The following is a 19,003-nucleotide window of genomic DNA, read 5'->3' as shown; positions in this document are numbered from 1 at the left end:
ACAAGTGATGGGATATGGCGGCATAGGGATTGTTAACTTTGTCAATGAAAGGTCAAACATCCAGGATTGAATTAATTAGAAGAGATGACAGTCTTTCTCCAGAAAATTTGGCTTCCAGCTCTTCCCTTTCGCCCACTGGGCTATGACGTCTTTCAGGTGGTAAAATCGTGTCTGAATTGAAGTGCTGAGGACTTTTCTTCCTGAGCTGCTGGAAGCCCAAGGAAAGAGCCCTGAGCGCTGTGAAGTGAAGTTCCCATGAATAATTATGATGAGATTTTATTGCCAAATAAAGCATTCAGTTCCATGGGCTAAGGTAACCAACTCCGCATAAATGAGGAGAATGGCCCAGGGCCTATGTTAGCCACAGCTGCGCTCAGCTTCTAGCCCAGAGGAAGCTCCATTGGAACCCCTGTAGTGTAAAGGATATTTCTGAGAAAATTGAAACCCTCATTCTCATAGACATATAGAATGAACTTGTGTTGGAGATGTATTCAACTCATTAATGAGGAAGTCAGTAAGACGGTAAAGATGGTTTAAGGAGGATTTGAGGAACTGAGTATCGATAAGCATTTAAAAATACATATTGAAATTATTTGCCAAGTTAGAGGCAAAACTTTTTAATGCCTACATGGCACATAAAACTGAAAACTTTGGAGTTATTTTATGTGCTAGAGAGAAATCGTTTGTGTTTCTCCTGGACAGAAGTCTATGTCATGAAACATCACAGAATCTAATTACTAGTCAGCAAAGTCAAACACAGGTATCTTCTCCCAATTTAATACTCTCTGGGCAGGCCTATTAAGCCATGCCTGTTGAAAGAACCTCATTCTTCCCTTTGCCTTATTTTCAAGTCTTGGAAAATATATCTTAATAGTAACTCTTTGAAAAACTGCTGACAGTGTTTAGAGCTTATCAAAGAGCTATAAACTCTGTTAAATCAGTGCTTTGGGGCCTGAATATATATGCACCATAATTGAGGAAAACACACAGCCCATTGCAGAAGAGCCCTGGCTGGAGGAAGGGACTGGCTGGGAGATGCAGGGAGCTAACAGCATTTTGTGTCATTGAGCATCATGTGATTATTACTTTGGACTCAAATAGGGATTTTGGCTCAGCTTAGGTAAAAAAAGAAAATGGAGCAAAGAGAACAGGTCGTTTGATTTCTGGTTCAGCCACTGACTGAATGGGTGACCTGGGCAGCTCACAGAAGATCTCTGTAGGTGGTGGCTTGTCTTCAAAGAGGGCCCCCAACAAAGAAATCTGCCTCTAATTTTAACACCATCGTGCAGATCCCCCATCGTGATGCGGGCTGCCCCCGTGACTCAGATTTTCCAGTGGAATGTTGGGAATTGATGCTACCTGTGCCTCAGGAAGGGTTACAGCCCCTGTGTTTTGTTTTTGGAAGCAGTTAGACACAGAACTGTGACTGTCCTGCTGGAGAGGGAGGCCACAAGCAGGGGCCCTGGAGGATGAGGAGCCACATGGAGAGTGAGGCCTCAGAGAGGAGTGCAGAGGTTCTGGACATGTGAGTGAAGGTGCCACCTTGGACATTCCAGCCCCGTCAAGGCTCCAAGGACACCAGACCCATCCATCGTGTGATAACAGCCAACAAGAGCCCCCGGGTGAGTGCAGCAGGACTGCCCTGCCAAGCCCCTCAGCCCACAGAATTGTGAGAACGATTAAACTGTTGTACTCCACTAAGGTTTAGCTTATGATGGATAACTGAGATGCTGCTCCCAGCAACCACTTCTAGGATTCCCTTCTGGAATGACTATGCTTTGATTCTCAGTCTGATGGACAAGGTTGTATGTGCCTCACACTTATGAAATCAGCACTATTCTGTAATGACAGGCACACAATGCTCACTTGAGAAAGGAAGGCTTTGTTGCATTTGAGAGGGGTGGAAATGCTACTCTGCTGAAGTGAGCACCTGGACAACAAAATGAAGGATTTTAGGAAGTTTCTCTTGACCCAAAAGGAAGATTGCAGCCCAGCTATAAAGGAACCCATGTCTGCTAAGTTCCCTATTATATTTTCCTCATGTTTCTCACCTTGATGTTTTTGTTCCACTCAGGTCTTTGTTCAGACTTCACCTCCTCACAGGGAACTCCCCTGGGCCCCTCTCTAGATTGGCCCCTCTGCCACCCCAGGTTCCTTCCTGTGCTTTATCCTGCTCTCCACCTGACGTCATATAACTTTTTTTTCTTTTCTTTTTTTTTTTGAGATGGAGTCTCCCTCTGCCACCAGGCTGGAGTGCAATGGTGCGATCTCGGTTCACTTCTACCTTCGCCTCCCAGGTTCAAGTGATTCTCCTGCCTCAGCCTCCCGAGTAGCTGGGACTACAGGTATGTGCCACCATGCTGGCTAATTTTTTTTTTTGTATTTTTAGTAGAGACAGGGTTTTCCCATGTTGACCAGACTGGTCTTGAACTCCTAACCCTGAGTGATCCACCTGCCTTGGCCTCCCAAAGTACTGGGATTACAGGCGTGAGCCACCACACCCGGCCATGATGTCATATAACTTTTTGTGTGCCATTGTCTCTCCCTAGACTACTAGTTTCCTGAGGGCAGGTACTTTGTCTTTTTATCTCCAGCCTCCCAAACATATTTTCCAGTCAAGGAATATTTGTTGAGTGAATGACTAGTGTTTCCTAAGTTGGGAAAGAAAGACTAGAAATATTAAAGAACTTGAGGATCCCAAGAGGAAAATCTGATGATGTCCCAAGGAAAGAGCTGTGTGCCTGTATTTGGCAGTACTGACTGAGGCACTGGGAGGGAAACATTCTTTTTTTCTTCTGTATTAATTTGGTTCAATAAAGAAGAAATGCCAGGAAGCTGTGGAAATGTGAAGGAATTTGGGATGGACCTCTACCATAGTGAAAATGCTGAAGCTAAATGCCTTAAAAACACACCAATGAAAGCCATTTAAAAGAACTAAAGATGTCATTGCCAAGCAAAGCCAGACTGTGTGAGAGACTCCCTAGGGTACAGTTGAGCCTGATGAGAAAATGGAATTTTGGGGGCAAAATTAAACTTCATTGCAATGATGAAAAGTTGCCGCATCTTCTGTTGAAAGAAGCCAAGGTGCACCATTTCTTGCTATTGCAAAGTTGTACAAATCACTGGAGAAGAGGCCTTAGAGAAGAATCCTGGAGCAACCCCGGGTGAGAGAAAGAGAAGCCTTGGATGACCAAATAGGTCTATTCCATCTCTATGTGGATGGTTTTATTGCTGCATAGCTGGGAGCTCTGAGCAAACCTGAAAAAGGAAGAATTACTTGAGGATGAGATTTACTATAGCAACAAAATAGTTGTCTCCTAAGGAAACCTGGTTGAAAAACAGTTTACAAGATTTTAAACAGAAACATACTTTATTTAGAAAATACAATAGCATCATGATTGTTTTAAACTATTTGAGCCTACCCTAAAATAAACCTTACCCTTCATAAATCTTGTCTGTGGAGTAATTTTTGAATTCAGAATAACTAACATTTGAAACTGCGTAATTCGATGTAAAATAAAACTAAGCTCCTTTTCCTTTGAACTATTTAAAATAGTGAATTTCAGTATTTTCTGAAGATATAAATACTGAAGGTTTTCAAATTCCCCAATATGATATCAATAAAGAAGCATCAGTATCAAATGAACCTCAGATGTTGTTCTTGTTTTTTCTTAAAAAATTCTAAAACATCCAACCTCAAGCTGCTCCTTTCTGTCCACTGCTTGTTCTGTGTTAGTGGCTCAGTTTATGTTGTCCGAGTCACCTGCAGATCCCACAGTGCTGTGTTGTGTCTCTCCTTAGGGTCTTTTCTTGAGATCTGGGAGTGGATTGCACCAGGTCTTGCATGAAGACTATTTCTGGGTCACAAGGATCTCAGAGATGGGAAGGGAAGGTCAAGGAATTACCCATGTGTGATAGCTGTGTACAGAATAGGTGTTGCAAAGAGATGCGAACACAAAACTGGATTCTGAGCTGCGCCTTGTACTCAGTTCCCAGCATTTTTCACTTGAAAGGGGCTTCAGGAATCGTTCAGTCACCATTTTCACAGTCAATTACTGAGATGGAAATAATGTCAGACTTTAAAAGAAACCTTTTTAAATGGTCTAATTCTATAGATAAAGAAACTAAGGCTCATAGAAGCCCAGCAACTTGTCTAACGGCCCAGAAAGAATGAAAGGTAGAATTTGGAGAAGGGTGTGAGTAATATTTGATTAACACTTAGAAAATTATATTAGGGCAGGAAAGTCACAGGCAATCTTTTTATGTCATGGCTTATGTTTCTGCATGTTTGCCTAACTGCAAAGTGTTTTGTACAAAGAAACATTTAGGGACTCCTGAACTATTAAGATTTTTTGTGACTTTGCATCAGATACTAAAGAAACTTGAATGTAAATGGAAACTAGTGTATGGATATTTTGCTTACAGTTAATTTAGTTAATGTGATGTATGCACATAGTTTAAAAGACAGTAAACCCTGTCCTCTGTCTTACTTGATTATCATCATGCTATTTTTCTTCCTAAAGGAGCCAGTTTTCTTCTATTTATTCTGGCATTTACACCCATATTTCTATATAATATGCTATTTTATAGAAATAGTAATATAGGCTAATTCTCAATAATTTGAGACATTAGTGATTAAGTTCTATGATGAGCTTCAGTGAGCTTAAGTCTGAGGTTATAGAATGTGGAATTGGCATAGCCGGGATTTAAAGTCAGATCCTTTGACACCAAAGACCAATTTTTCCCCAATTTTTCATACAGCCTGTGTAACAAATTTTCATACAAAGAAAACTATACTTTTTGGGCATAACTGGACATTGCACCTGCTGCTACCTTCTTCTTGCATGAAGGAAAACCATTGAAAAGAGTTCTGTGGGTCTTGCAGTGAAATATAGTGTCATCTCTGTAACTTATTGCATGAAGATGTATGAGTGGAATAAAGGAGACACCTGGCATCTGGTGGTGTGAGGAAGAAGGCCAGGCTTCCAAGTTAATTTTGTGAGAGTATGAGGACAAAGCTGAGTCCAGTAGGTAGCAGGACTGAAACGTTTGTTCCTGAGGTTGATGCCCTCACAAAGATCCTTTGAACTCAGGCATACAGATGGCAGAGGGAAGCTTGGGCTATGGAGGTGTTTCTCCAACACAGGAGTGAGAATTCTTCTCATGTTGTATTTACCTTGGGCAGGCAAGGTGTCTCCATTCATGAGAATGTAGTGTGATCTGCCAAGGTATAGCTGAATGTAACAGGAAGAGTGAAAATGACTTCTACTCTTCTCTCACGGACTGGGGAGGAAGATGGTTTCTGCCTAAGAACATGATTAGATTCTTCAAAGGTGTTACTAAAAGATTTTGACGGTATCTTTAATCAGCTAAGGAACTGGCCATTATGAGGTATCTCATTCTGTGACGGCTGTCTCCTGCACTAGCAGGTCTGGAATTGTGTGTGGAGTGGTGACGGTGGAGGGCCAAGGAATTGAGATAAATTCCTTGGTGTAGCAAAGCAAAGGGGAAACTCCACTGTGACACAGGTGGCCTTGCAAATCACGGTGTGGGATGACAATGCTCCTGTTCTTTCTGTTGTTTTTAAATTCGACTGTCTCTTAGAATTAGTATTTGTCCTTGGAAGTGGCGTGTGTGTGTGTGTGTGTGTGTGTGTGTGTGTGTGTTTTGGTCTGTTTGATTGACTTAAGAGTTACTTCTTGGGCAATGAAAAGAATAAAGCAGCAAAGTCACAGCTTATTCTGGTGGAGAGACCTCAAAAGAATGGGACTTGGGAACCTCTCCTCCCCCAAAGACCAAATACAGACTTGATCTCTGTTCTGCTGGAACCCAAAGAGCTTTGCTAGCATAACTGTTTGCACACTGAGAAATGCAGCACCATAAAGACACTGAAGAGACTAATCTCTGTGAGCAGAGCATGGGATTTTCTAGAAAGGTGGCAGAAATTCACATGGGGATGAGAATTAGACAAAAGCGCTTTTGCAAAAAAGGTACATAACAGCAAAGTTAGGAACTAGGAGCATCCACGAAATCTCTCTTTGTGAAGTTTTAACTTCTTAGTTGCTGTTTTCTTTTGGATCAATACAGAAGCCTTAATTAGGATATAGAAAAATATAGATGTTTGTCCCTTTTGTTTTGTAGTTCCCTTATTAGTTTAAATCTTCAGTAAGGTTTTGTGTGTGACGTGGTGAGGACAAGAGGACTGGACAGTGAAGGTGGGTGTGTCTTACCCCTCATCAACCCCTTTGGGGGAATCTGTGCAAAGGAAGGTGTCCTGGGAACTGATCAGCCATGAAGTTGGAGGAAGCATGATAAGAGACAATGAGGACTGGCTGGGTGCGAGTCAAACCCTTTGGGAGGCCAAAGTGGGTGGATCATGAGGTCAGGAGTTCGAGATTAGACTGGCCAACATGGTGAAACCTCATTTCTACTAAAAATACAAAAATTAGCCAGGTGTGGTGGCGTGCTCCTGTAATGCCAACTACTCAGGAGAATCGCTTGAACCCGGGAGGCAGAGGTTGCAGTGAGCTGAGATCGCACCACTGCACTCCAGAGCAAGACTCCATCTGGGAAAAATAAAATAAAATAAAAGAGAGAGAGAGAGAGAGAATGACAATGAAGACCAATTGCCAAGTGAATAGATCAAGAGAGAGTCACATGAATCTCTTGCCTCTCCTTTCTTACACTGTGTTAAAGGAAGGTGAATGGTGAAAGTAGTAGGCGAATGTAACTTTGGTTACATTAGCTTATTTAAGGAATAGCGTAATTCTACAACAAAGACTGGGCTGTGAAAATCAGAGCTCATTTGTCTTGAAAATGTCACTAGCTGCCTCGCTTTTTCATTTTACTTGTTTGTGTTTTTAGGGTATCAAGGAACAACTGATGTGAACACATGCGAACATCAGAACATGCAAACGTGTGAAAACATCTGTGACCGAAAACTGTAAATTAAAATACACACTCTAGGAAAACACATACAGCTCTGGAAAAATGTTGTTGGTGGTAATAATATAGTTTTTGGAACTTCTCAAACTGCCTGCAACAAGAGGTAGGGCAACTAGACGGCAAAACCCAAACCCATGCAGAACATTAACAAAATTAGGAAATAAAATATCCCCAGGAATTTCAAAATACAAGTAGGTGAGGGTAAACCACCAATAGCCACAAGAGCTATGAGCTATTGGCTTCTGCATGGGAGAATTGAGAGGGGACATTGATGTATGTGATAGATCTGAGAATAGGAGAGCCCCCACATGGCCAAACGGGGATGCACCGGGGAGCAAAGCAAGTGAGAGCAGTGTCTGAAGCTGAGAGTGCTTTTCCCACTCCTATCGCAGTTATGTGAGAGGGACGGCAGCAAGGTCTGAAGGCCCAACTCCTGTGAACTCTCAAAGCAGAGAAGCATGGCTTCCCTCCACGCCAGGGCCCACACTAGGGAGGGCCTGCTGCATGGGAGTGAGGTTAGCAAGACAGGGTTAAGACAGATGAAGAAAAGAAAGGGCCCAGACACAAGTGAGGAGGAAACAAAGGGAGGGCATGTGAGACACCGAACACCATATGTCTTAACTCCTCATGGGAATAGCCAAAGAGGGAACTCTGACGTTAGATAAGCTGCCAAAACCCAGACTTCTTCTCAAGGTTTAGGAAAATGAAATTCACATCAGAATGAGCAGTAGAACAATAATTAGGGAAAATTCCATGCATAATTACTAAGGAATAAAAGATAATGGAGAACATAATAATATCCTTGCAGATAATGAAAAACTGACAGAAAGATGCACTGCCTTGTGTTGTTTAACCTCTTCACTTTAAAGATGAGGACAGTGAGAACTGGAGAAGTTTGGTAAACGGCCATGCTATCATAAAATCAAATGGAGACAGAGACAGTTATGCTGGGCCATAAACAGTTAGACAACCTTGTGAGCTTTAAATCTGCTCCTCTGCTCCTCTGATGTATCATAGATAGCTTTTAATCCTTTTAAGCAATTATTCCTTATCATTCTGTGATATGTTAAGTGTGACTGGGGTATAAATTCCCTTTGGAAGTGTTACATGGCACCAACAACTGGCAAAGGAAATCGGAATACAATCCATGTCTTCCATGCTCACTTTATCTGTTGATGATTTTTATAAAATTACAAGCTAGAGAAACGAATCATTTATAAAAGAAACTCATAATTTTTTACTGACGATTTAATGAATATGTATTAAGTACATATATTGATATTTAATCTTGATCCTCTTCAAGATAGGTGGATTTGAGATGTTAAATGGGACTGAAGAAAACTGACTTAAGAATAACTGAAGGTCATTTGTTCTCAGAAATTTGTATGAGTTCGAACGTGTGTCCAGAGTGTGGGGTGGAGAGAGGAAAGGAGAGGGGAGAAGGGAAAAGGGAGGGGAGAAGAGAGGAGAAGGTAATAATGAGCAATGGCTTTCCCCAAAGAGCTGGAGTTAGGCAAGTCTCCTTGTTCACGGTTTGCTAATGTTGAAAGAAAGTGTGTTTTCTCTTGGTCTCAGCTCAGTGGGGATCTTCAAATTGCTTCCTGATCATGCTGACTAGGTGCAGTAGCTAGTCTTCCCTGCATGTCAGCATCACCGCCATGATCTTCATTCCCATAGTTGCCCTACTCAGATGGAGGAGGGAGCTCCCTGGGCAGGGTTTCTTAAAGCCCAGACAGGCCTCATGCCCACTGGACCCTCAGTGGGGATAGGGGCCTGGCCCCGGATGGACAGCTAGGGCTGAATATGTTTCCACATGGCTCCTTACTCTGCTCTGGAAAAGCATTTTCCTTAAGAATCCAAGTTTCATCATTTCCATTTTCCCTGTTACTGGGGCTCTGCCCACTTCTTCTCTCTCCTTTTTTAGCCTTTGATGTCTTTATAGACTCTGTGAGTGAAACACCAGCTCTGGACTCTTGCTGTCTCTCATATTATCCCTGACCATTATTTATGTCTTCCCAATGGGTGACTCACCTCTGTTTAGTTACAGGGATGAGTGAATTTCTTAGTGTACAATTGAAAAAAACTTGAGGGGTATAAAATGAGGTAGAAAAACAAATTAACATTTAGAAGTATGACCTCACCACCCTGACACACAGACATCAAGGATATGGCTCTTTGTTACATCATTTCTTTTAAGTGGGCACCATATACAATTCCCAGTGGCCATCTCTAAGAGACGGTGATGGCATTACCATGATAGAACTGAAAATGCACACCAAACACAAAAGAAGCCAAAAAACATCTAACGAGAAAGCATGTGTGGGAAAATAAGTTTGCTATATGTACACGCAAGAGGGATCTGAATTTACGATATTGACAGAACCCATATCTTGACCTCTGAGGCCAACCTGTTTGGGTAACTACAGAGTTTGCAAATCTAAGTCATTCTAAGTTGGTACCCTCTGGCTGTTGGCCAAGATAAGGTCTGAAGTCCAGACCTCCCAGTGACTGAGTACAGAAAAATGTTAATGCTTTGGAAGTGTTTCAAATCTTTCAAGCCATTAGGGGACCATTTTGTGTTCTAAGAAAGATAATTTACTAAAACAAATTGTTATCATATGAAATAGCCAATGCAACTCTTTGAGTCAGTTGTTTATTTCTTATTTCCTAGCAGGCTAAAGGCACCCCAGTTGACATTCATCTCTTCCCACCAATTCTCACATTGCCCTTTGAGTGTTACCTTATTACATTATAACATTTGGACCAATCTGCCTTGTGTTAAAGTTGTTTGGTACTAAAGTAAAACAAAACTGTGTCGTAAGAGTATCATATGGAGACAGATTGACTTGGAGGAACAGGTGGGCCCAAGTCCCATAGAGAACACAGGGGGCCAACAAGGGGCTCCCTGGTCCAGGCAGGAAGAACAATAGAGAGAAGGCAAATTAGGCAGTGACTGCTCACTGACACATTTCACCTGTTTTTTTTCTAGCAACATCTGACAAAGTTTTGCACCATGTATACACTGGGTAGCAAATAACTTAGACAAGCAAGAGGTGCCACCTGACACTGGGATTTCAGGAGGGAGGGCGATGAAGAAAATCCAGCCTTGGTGAGTAGGGAAAGGGGCAGAGAGGAGAGAGGATGGTTTGGCTGGAGTTGACTTAAGAAAGAATTCTCAAAGGTTCAAGACTCATTGCACACAGTGGAGTCCCAAGACGACAGAGAATCGAACTGAAAACACATCCCAGGGTATCCCACGTCTGTTCTAGGAAACTATGAAGAGCCTTCCCTAGCACAGACATTCACCTCTGGCACTTTAGGAAAGTTGGCCCCAAAATGTTTCTGGATTGATTTATGGTAAGTTCCCTACCTCGTTGTTGTTTACATTTTGAGTTAAAACTTTCTTTCTTGTTATGGGGCTGATCTGAGCACTATAGGATGTTTAGCAGCATCCCTAGCCTCTACTCACTAGATGCCAGCAGCACCTCCTCATTGAGCTGGGTGATAGCTGCTCTCTCCTCCTGGGAGCCCTTGAGATATCCGTGTGATTTTGAGGTCTCTGGGACATGACATGTGGAAGCCACACTTTTTCAGGCAGGGTGGAGAGGCTCCTCCTTCTTTTTTATACCTTATCATCTGAGGAATAAAACATGTTGTGGTCTCCTATATTCTTCTGACATGTTTAAGGAACACCGCACAAAGTCAAATAACTTCATATTTCCTTTTTGGTCTGGGATAAAGTTTGAACCCATGGGGGCCATCCCATAGGACCACTCAGTGACAGACACCATCTTGTTCTTTGCATCCCTATGCCCTCTGATAATCCTTTTTTTGCTATTTCTCCCCTTCTCCATTTCAAGAAGCCAGACCTTGATATTCCCAGATCTTGGAGGTTGCAGAGCAGAAAGATAAGTTTTCCCAGAAAAATTCTCTGCCTGGTTTTCATTTGCAAAAATTTCAACTTATGGAAGAGAGACTATGCTGTGTAGTGAGGGAAGGGAGAAATATTTCTTAAGTCAGAAGGGCAGTAGATACCTATGGGCCCCAGGGAGATTATTTTCCTTGGCAATGCCCTCAGCGGGGTTGGAGACTCTCAGAAAGGAGACATACCTGGTGTACCTAAGGGTTTTTATGTTCTTCCCACCAGAACTTCTGCCTGGACAGCAATTCTCACACCCATGCTTAACTCAGAAGCATAAAGTTACCTGCTTCTTCATCTTTGAGGGTGAACCCTAAAAAATAACTACTGTGTTGCAAGACCATGTGATCCTCAGGGGCAGATTCCAAAGATGGCCATGGTATCTCCTATCTTGAAAGCTGTTTTGCAATGCAACCTTGCCTCTCCTATCAAAATATGAGGTCTATTTTCCCTGCCCTTGAATCCTGGTTGGCTGTATAACTCTTGAAACCAACAAAATGCTGCGTAAGATGCTGCATGACATTCAGGGTTAGGGCTGTGCAGCTTCTGCCTGGTTCTCTTGAGACGCACAATCAGTGGGAAGCCACATGTAGGAAGTCCAATCATCCTAAGACTGCCGTCCTGGAAAAGACACATGTAGTTGTTCAGGGTTGAGAGCCCCAGCTGAGCTCCCAGCAAGCATCTAGCCTCATCAGCCCACCATGTGCTGACGCATCTTGGGCATCCCGCCCAGTGGAGTGTTTGGCTGCCTGAAGCCGAAGTCAACATCTGACTGCAGCCACATAAGAGACTGAAGCAAGAATCATCCAATCCAGTCATCCCCAAATTCCTGAATCACAAAACCATGAGCAAGACAAAAGGATTGTTTTAAGCCATTATGTTTTTGGGATAAGCAATAATAGATGGAATAAACTCTCTGAATTTTCTGTTCTCTTCAGAAACCCTTGGACTTCCACATGACCCTGGGGTGGCCAGAGCCACATTATAATTTAGTGGATTTTCTCACCAGCCCTGCAAGATAGAGGTCCTGAGTCAGACTGATAAAATTTTACTTTTGATTTAATAATATGACTTTTCCTGCAAACATGAGCTTATGAAGGAGAACTAATTCTTGCCATACTTATCTACCTGACTGTCTTTTCCTTTAGAATGAATTCTTTCCTAGCAGCTCTTCAATCCTTTCTGTGAATAGGTTCCTGAGAGGCCCACCCAGAGCCTCATCAGAAATAGCAGACACGCCTGAAATTTGTGGTCAACACTGAGACTCAAGCTAGAACCTCGGCTGCTCTTTCCACAGATGATTGTGAGTGAGCAAACAGGCACTGTTAGTCCAGCTTGTGATGCCACCAGAACCTGAGTTTCCTTTGGATCACTGACCCAGGCCACAACAGGAGCCCTGGCCACCATTGCCGTGTCCACTGCTGCATCCCTAGCTCCTGGTCTGTTGCTTAGCACGTAGTAACTACTCAGTAAATATTGGTTGCATGCATAAACTAAGGTTGAGAAAGAGGGCTGAAACAATGGAATAAGGGATTTAGGTTAAATTTAGGATTTACAAGTGAGGCAGGAGAGTTAACAAATTCTATATTTTTTCTTGCCATTGCTTTAGCACGAAAAACCTTTTTATCTTTGTGTTTTCAACCTAGAGGAGCTTCAGTCTTTATCTGAAAGGGAAAAATGAATTCAGCCCCTAGGATTAGTTCCTCAGTTTAGTGATGCATAGGTAACCTTCAGGTTTCTATTTCTTTTCTTTTCTTTTTTCTTTTTCTATTTTTTTGAGACGGAGTCTTGCTCTGTTACTCAGGCTGGAGTGCAGTGGCACAATCTCGGCTCACTGCAAGCTCCACCTCCCGGGTTCACGCCATTCTCCTGCCTCAGCCTCCCAAGTAGCTGGGACTATAGGCACCCACCACCATACCCAGCTAATTTTTTTTTGTATTTTTAGTAGAGACAGGGTTTCACTGTGTTAGCCAGGATGGTCTTGATCTCCTGACCTCGTGATCCACACGCCTCGACCTCCCAAAGTGGCCTGGGATTACAGGCGTGAGCAACCACGCCCCGCCTCAAGTTTCTATTTCTATTCCTCCCTCTGTAAAGCTGATTTCTTTCAAAGTTCCTTTCAAATGAGAGATCACATTTCCCTTTAGACGTTACTCTAGGTCTCTATATTTGTTATCAAGCTTAATTAAAAAATAACACCCCAGGCTCCTGAAGTGTTTTAGTTCCTACTTGTATGAAGTTTAAATAAAATATTTGATTTTTCTCTCTCTAATTCCTCCGTATCTAACAAGTGAGTGTTGGTCATAACACTGCATGCAAATCAGGTCCCTTCCAAGTGTTAATTCTAGCTCTGGAAACAAGAGTAAATACGTGTACTGTGGCATATTGTCAACTAGGTTGTCTAGAGCTTTCTAGATAATTCTGTACAAACTTTTTACAACATGACATTCATCACTTCTGATATTGTCAAGAATAGTTCAGTTTGAATTCCTATTACTGACTCTTTATTCTCCCTTTTAAAGTATATTAAGTAAAAGACAGTTTTCAAGATAATCGTGACAGGAACTGCCCTCTGTATTAATAGCATTTACATGACAGTATTTGCATTATCGATATTTTGGGTATATTCTATGTATCAAGAATGGGGATGAAGGGTGCTGATATTTGAATACAGAATTTCTTGGTGTTCTCTGGCCAGTGCGCCAGACAAATCATGTTTGTCTTTGGAGGTCCCTGAACTTTGCTGTCCTCATTGGCCTTAGTCTATGCATTTATAGCAGCATCGCACAATTAAATACTATTTTGTACACTAAATTAAATTTTGTACACTTAATTAAATACTATTTTGTGTTGTTTGTTTTCATTTTAACTTTGTTAACTTTGTTTAGAACTCAGAATGGCTAGAACTGTGGCGACTCAATGTTAGGCCCCAATAAATACTTGCTGCTTGTTTCACTTTTTTATTTTCAAATCTATGGGCTTGAAATAAAATAACATTTCTGAATTAACAAAAGAGTGATTAATTCTGACCTTCTTCATTTTGATAAGCTTGGGCTAGGGTGTACCTTGTCTCATGTCTCTTCGATACATATTAAAGAGAGGACATTTTCCAGTGGAACTGTTGTTATGCTTCACAAAACAAACAGAATTTTTATTTTGCAGAGTGTTTATTAAACAAACATGTCCCCAAGTTTTGAAGAAAGCTGGGGAGGACTGGGAGCTAATTTTTCTCATTATTAACAGGACCTCTGATCCCTGAAGGGAGGACTCAGAGTCACCAGCCTGCCAAGAAGCACCGAGCATCTGCTCTGGAGAAGGGAGTTAGGAAGGAAACGTGTGAACCACGCAGCCAGACCGGTCTCCAGATGGCGAGACCTCTGAGGAATTCATCTGTGGTCAATGTGAGCACATCCTCCAATAATTGGTTTCAAGAGATGGAACTCCCGCTTGCTGTCTGGTGGCAGGCACTGTCTCAGGAGGAATGGTTTGGGGCACAGGGTAGCAAATGGTGCAGTGTCTTTTTTTGCATCTTAGCATGGGCTCTTGTCTTGGACACCCTAGTGGTGACTGCAAAACAGCAGGATGGTCGCACCATGGCGTTTGGAGTCATACCAACTTGGGTTAGAAATTCTGTTCGTCTTTTGATTGCAGTTGATAATACCTGCTTCAGAGAGTTGTTGGGATGATTATATGCAATCATGTTTAGAAAACCTCCCTGGTGCTTCTTGACAATAAATGGTAGCTAATGGAATTCTTATGTCTGCTTAGAGGAGCCTGGGAAGGAAGACCTGCTGAGACCAAAGGAAACAAGTTGTTTCTCTGGAGGACAGAGAGATTTTCCTTCTTTGTAATAGAATGTGGCTTCTATGGACCTCCCCAAATAAACCATGGTACAAACAGGCGTCAGACTGCAAGATGTCATTAAGTGACTGCCCTTCCTGCTTTTCCTTAGGGAATGGCTCTTTTATGGAAAGAGTTGAAAAGCCTTCAATTTACCATGATAAACTGTTTACAGATATGTTTTTATTTCAATTTGTCTTTTAGACTTTATTACTCAGAGCACGTGCATGGAAATAAGCATTTGGGTTTTAAAAGATGGGAGTGTTTAGTCATTGAAACATTTGGCCAGTCCCACTCAGACTCTGTGGAACCACAGCTATGACTCCTTGGAGAGAAATCTTGTCTCTTCTTCTTTTTAAGGTAGTTTAAGCAAGGCAAGATGGTCCCATTCTTTGCTTTGAGTTTCAAAGACAAACTCATTTATTCACCCTTCGAGTTGATTCCTGAGCACATGGGCACACAGGGCGCAGGACACACTTTGCTGGGGAGATAGCATTGGTCTGGGTGGCAGGCAGAATAAACCCCAGCAGACCCAAGCACTTTCCATGGATTTATGCAGGACACTGGGAAGAAGGAAAACAGAACCTTTGCATTCATGCAGACTCCCTGTCTCTGGTGGATATCCCCTATGGAGTTTCAGGAAAGGAAAAAGCCACTAGGATATTCCAGACATTAGCATCCTTAGAAAATGAGAATTCCATTAAAGCAGGGTGACTCCAGGATGAGAGCTGCAGAAGGCAATAGGCCTTCTGTGTGTGCTCCGGAGGCCTGCTCAAAGCATTTCTGGACAACGCTTCATTATGCTTCGTGAAAGCATCATCAGTTATTGATTTCTGCTTTCTCTTGGGTGGAGAAACCCCCCGGCTCCGCTTACATTATTCTGTTTTCAGCCTTTGCTCAAGTGCAAAGTGCCCCAGATGTCTCATTGCTCTTCCGTCTCCTTCTTACTGACTGCCAAACCTGGGAGGCTCCTTAGACTCCTGTGATCCATGAGGCATTAGGGTGCCAGGTGAGAGGCATTAATTGGGTGCCTGGTCACCAAGCAAACCTTGGAAAGAAAGCACTAATGAAGAAGCAGAACCTCCCCAGGATAAGGCAGGAGGAACCTGGGCTACCATGCCTGGGACATGGAGGGCTTCATCTGACCCACCCGAAGATGCTCTTCTATTCCAAACATAGTCACAGACCTATTGATTGCTGAGATGTGTTTTAAAAAGCATCTGGAATCAGGCAATTAGTTTCTGTTTAATGCAGAATGTCAAAACAGGGCCACCGATTCTCTAATTGATCAACTGGTTCCCTTGAATGGTAAGATATGGACTTAGCCAATGGGAGTAATAAAGTAGAATAAAAAGTTGAGAAAGTGGAGCCAAAGATTTATTAGTCTTCCAAAGAAATACATTGTTTATCCTCTCATTTCCCAGTAATTGCTTGTTTATTAAGGTAGCCACTCAGAGAGAAAGCCAACAGCAGAGATTGTCAATAGTAAAGAGGGGTTATGTGTTTACCGTAAGTAGATGGTATTGTGTTTCAGCTATTAGAGCTCTCAGACCATAAAAAAGCACAGAGAAAGTGCCTAGGCTGTACAAGTAAGTATGGGGCATTGTCCATTGCAAATGGGAATTTTGCTAGAGCCAATGGGCTTTAAGAGAAAGCTGCTTCCGAGTAAAGGGAGCTACTGGATGTGATAAAGTTAATCTTTAGAGCTGTATGCTTGGGAGATAGCAGGTTACCTGGCAGAGTTCAGGCATTTGGCTCTGTTGATCATGGTTTCAAACACAAGTTTGTCATGTATGAACTGCATTAATAGCTGTGTGACCTTGGATCTGTTACTTAACGTGTTTGATTTGATCATCCTTATCTAAGAGGTAAAATAGTTAAAATGTGGAGTAAGGATGTTGAGTGGAAATCCCAGCTCTGCCACTTTTTAAGCTATGGGATCTTGAGCAAGTTACTTCGACTCTCTATGCCTCTGTTCTCTGGTCAAATGAAGGGGATAATGTGTAGCAGCATTGATGTTCAGACCTGGATGGGTCTGGCCTACCTAAATTTACTTGCAGGTGAGCTGCTGGTGTTGACAGCTTCCCATCCCACACACCTAAATTGTCTTCTCTAGAAGTCTGAGGGCTTTTTCCTGGCACCAGGAAGCTGGCTTCACTGCACAGGCATAGCCTGGATGCTGGCGTTGGTGTCCCTGGGGGCAACCCTGAAACAATGGGGATGGGAGTCCTGGGTAAATATTCTCGCTTCCCCACTTTCTAGTGGAACAGTTCTGAAAAGCATCTTACCAGGTTCCTCTGAGAGTCCCCAGTAGGATTGGGCCCATTTGCCCACACTAGTGACATTGCCATTATCGTGCTTTCTCCCCTTAGTATCTCACTCACATTGCACCCTCATTCATTAGTCCATACTCACTTCCCTACATCAACTTCCTGCATGCAAAATCCTTGTCTCAGGGGCTGATTTGAGAAGAACCCAAATTAAGATATTTACTCTAAACAAGTTAAGGCACTTACAGCAGTATGTGACACATAGTAAAATTACCTGTTAGTAATTTTATCAGCTCTGGAAGCTGTAAATCAATGAAGATTTGGAAGAGTAAATCAATGGATAATACTTGCTACAGTGTCTGACACATCATAGGCAATAAATACACATCAATTTTCCTCCCTGTTACATCTCTTACCCTCACGTCCTACCGTGCACCTAGTTCCTTGGGCAGTGCTAGGGGAACCTAATATTGAGCAACTATGGGTTCCAACATTGTTCTAGTAGCTTTATGCTTGACAAAAAGAATAACACTATCAAACACTGACAATGGTAAAGTACGAAATGTACTAGCAAGGACAGAAAGGATGCATAGGTATTGAACTTTAATTGCCCTGAGTGCAAACAAGACAGAATCACTTACAGCAAAAGAAAAAGATCTGCATTTATACTTTGACTCCTAATGCCAAATCATGAGCTCAATAGCATTCACCCTTGATGCTTTGCTCTCATGCCTGGGCCTCTAAACTTCTCTCTCTGACAGTGTCCAACTCTCCCTTGCTTCCCCAAAACTTATCAGTACTCTTGCTTACCTCTGCAGAGCACTGGAATCACCCATGAGTCCAAGATGGAAGGCTGATGAAGAGAAGGAACAGGGAGAGGGAATTAACTTTCCTGAGCTCAGTAAGTGCTTTGATCACTTGACTTTAAAAACTGCTTTTTGCATCATGGCACTCCACTGTGGTATTATCTCTAATTCTCACGGACCCTAAACAATAGACATTTTCTACTCCATTTTACACGTGAGCAATTCAGGGCTCAGTGAAGTGAAGTGACTTGCTTAGGTCATCCAGCAAGAATGATAGGAGCTGGAATTTGAGTTCAGCACTGTTAGTCAGTGCTCATTTTACTCATTCGACTCTAGTCAATGAAATCTCAGTGTATTGATTGTTTTATTTTGGCAAAGAATGGATTGTGTCTGAGGGTTTACTGCTCACAACCGTTCTATGAGTATTTTTGGTTATTCCCTTTTCATATGTCAGGAAACTGAGTCTGAATAAGATTGGATGATATATCTGAAGCCATAATGCTAGCAGTGGCAGATGTAGGATTAGTTGATCTTTATGTCTAACTCCTGTTCTTTCCACTCTACCATGCTATTGTAGTGGAAAAAAAATAGACCCTGAGAAGTGGAGTCTAATTCTCCTCCTCTGTGAATCTGGCCTTGCTTTAGTGACTTGCTTGACTAATAGTATATGATGGAAGTGATGTCTAGAGATTCCTGAAGCTGGGCCATGAGAAGGCTTGTGTCTTCTGCGTGAGCACCTTGGAACACTGCCTCTGGAGCTCTGAATTACCATGCAAGAACCTGGACAACCCTGATACCACCATGTTGGAAAGGCTGCATGTGGTCATTCTGGTCAACAGTCCCAACTGATTCCAGCTTCCTAGCTGCCCTGAAAAGTCACCAAACATGTGAGTGGAGCTGTCTTGGAGCTTCCAGAAAACCCAGATGCTAATGAATAGGGTGCCTTGTCCTTTGTCAGTGCTGCTGGAATAGAAACATAGTGCAGCTGAGCTTTGCCTGAATTCCTGAACCAAAAACTCTTGAGAGGTAATAAAATAACTGTTGTTTCAAGCCATTGTATTTTTAAGGACGTATTGAGGTGTGCTTAGTATAATAATTGCACATACTTAAAGTGTATGATTTGACAAGATTTGGTATATATATATATATATACCTATGAAACCATCACTATGATCAAGAAAGCAGGAATATTTATCAGCCCCAAATTTCCTCACACATCTTCA

This window comes from Theropithecus gelada, chromosome 15 (assembly GCF_003255815.1).
Source record: "Theropithecus gelada isolate Dixy chromosome 15, Tgel_1.0, whole genome shotgun sequence".
NCBI classification, from domain to species: Eukaryota; Metazoa; Chordata; class Mammalia; order Primates; family Cercopithecidae; genus Theropithecus; species Theropithecus gelada.
This window is presented reverse-complemented; position numbering follows the sequence as displayed.